Below are 2,500 nucleotides of genomic sequence, written 5' to 3'. Positions count from 1 at the left end.
AGACGGCGTCGCGGCGCCGAGCGCCGGGCGGCGGCGCATCCTCAGCGCACACAGTCCTCAATCGGACCAGCACACTGCAGATGTCCACCGCGCTTCGCACCGGGCCCGCGAGGACCTACTTTGGCCGCACGGCGCCGCGTGCAGGGTGCGCCGGCGCGCAGCTACGCCGCCTGCCGCCTCCGTCGGCCGGCGCGCCTGCCACTGGCCGCCCCCACCAGCCGGCTGTAGCGCGTGCGCCCACGCACCGCGCGGCCAGCACGCCGGGAGGCCCCCCCCTCACCGGCCGGGGACGGTCCCACCCAGCCACCGCCGCGTATCGCTTCACACCCACATGCCATTCACGTTCGTGGGCATGGTGGGTATCGCTGAAACAACCGGTTGGTAGCTCAACCGATCGTCGCCATCACTGATTCACCTCTAGCGAGAACAACCGCACCACAACGGTTTACCAGTTCTTCATTTGCGTAACGTCACCAGCAAACGTAGACGTCCATCGCCATTTGCAAATTCAACGATTGTTGCATGCCTGTGTCAGGTGTCACGACACACTATGTCTGCCCACATACACGCAACAACATGTGCACGCTTCGCGAACACGTGGAAGGTGGCCCCCGTACGTATGCGATGTCCATTGCGCGAACGACTGTCAACCGGCCTCTGTCGCATGTCGCAGATGTGGAACGCAGTGCACCATGCTATCACGGTGTGTGAGAAGAGACGACTACGTCTGACAACACGCGCCACTACATCAACAGACGGCTCATGCCGATCGCCATCCACGGCATACCATACTGCAATCCAGCTCTTATAGGGAGACGACATGTAGCTGAGTGCACAATATTTGGACCGTATGGTTCGCCGTTGTTGGCGCAGTCGTGGTACGGTCACACATGTACCACGATGTATCATTCAGTACATGAGGACCAATGTGCAGTACAGTGTGTGATTTGGACGTACAACATCAGCGGACAGTTGACACAAGCCGTACCACAACGTAGGCTGTGCTTCGCCATGCGAATGCCAATGAACAACTGCGAAGGGCATTGAGCATGTACGTCCTGCTGCCATCCGCATTACAGTGTATAGCTGCAAGGTGTTTAACATGAAGCGATACTCTGGGGACCGGGCAGTGCGAGTAGCAAACTATATTGCGGGGGTTGCAGTTAGGCAACACTACACTAATTTAACGCGTCGTATGACAATTACAGAGCAGGTTAAGGCCCAACGTGTGTTGGGTTAAGGCCCAACGTGTGTTGGGTTAAGGCCCAACGTGTGTTGGGTTAAGGCCCAACGTGTGTTGGGTTAAGGCCCAACGTGTGTTGGGTTAAGGCCCAACGTGTGTTGGGTTAAGGCCCAACGTGTGTTGGGTTAAGGCCCAACGTGTGTTGGGTTAAGGCCCAACGTGTGTTGGGTTAAGGCCCAACGTGTGTTGGGTTAAGGCCCAACGTGTGTTGGGTTAAGGCCCAACGTGTGTTGGGTTAAGGCCCAACGTGTGTTGGGTTAAGGCCCAACGTGTGTTGGGTTAAGGCGCAACGTGTGTTGGGTTAAGGCGCAACGTGTGTTGGGTTAAGGCGCAACGTGTGTTGGGTTAAGGCGCAACGTGTGTTGGGTTAAGGCGCAACGTGTGTTGGGTTAAGGCGCAACGTGTGTTGGGTTAAGGCGCAACGTGTGTTGGGTTAAGGCGCAACGTGTGTTGGGTTAAGGCGCAACGTGTGTTGGGTTAAGGCGCAACGTGTGTTGGGTTAAGGCGCAACGTGTGTTGGGTTAAGGCGCAACATAGGTTAGGTTAAGGCGCAACATAGGTTAGGTTAAGGCGCAACATAGGTTAGGTTAAGGCGCAACATAGGTTAGGTTAAGGCGCAACATAGGTTAGGTTAAGGCGCAACATAGGTTAGGTTAAGGCGCAACATAGGTTAGGTTAAGGCGCAACATAGGTTAGGTTAAGGCGCAACATAGGTTAGGTTAAGGCGCAACATAGGTTAGGTTAAGGCGCAACATAGGTTAGGTTAAGGTACAATATAGGTTAGGTTAAGGTACAATATAGGGTAGGTTAAGGCGCAACATAGGTTAGGTTAAGGCACAACACGGGTTAGGTTAAGGCACAACACGGGTTAGGTTAAGGCACAACACAGGTTAGGTTAAGGCACAACACGGGTTAGGTTAAGGCACAACACGGGTTAGGTTAAGGCAGAATACGGGTTAGGTTAAGGCACAATACGGGTTAGGTTAAGGCACAATACGGGTTAGGTTAAGGCACAATACGGGTTAGGTTAAGGCACAATACGGGTTAGGTTAAGGCACAATACGGGTTAGGTTAAGGCACAATACGGGTTAGGTTAAGGCACAATACGGGTTAGGTTAAGGCACAATACGGGTTAGGTTAAGGCACAATACGGGTTAGGTTAAGGCACAATACGGGTTAGGTTAAGGCACAATACGGGTTAGGTTAAGGCACAATACGGGTTAGGTTAAGGCACAATACGGGTTAGGTTAAGGCACA

The sequence above is a fragment of the Schistocerca serialis genome, unplaced genomic scaffold, assembly GCF_023864345.2.
Source record: "Schistocerca serialis cubense isolate TAMUIC-IGC-003099 unplaced genomic scaffold, iqSchSeri2.2 HiC_scaffold_1189, whole genome shotgun sequence".
In the NCBI taxonomy this organism is placed as follows: Eukaryota; Metazoa; Arthropoda; class Insecta; order Orthoptera; family Acrididae; genus Schistocerca; species Schistocerca serialis.
This window is presented reverse-complemented; position numbering follows the sequence as displayed.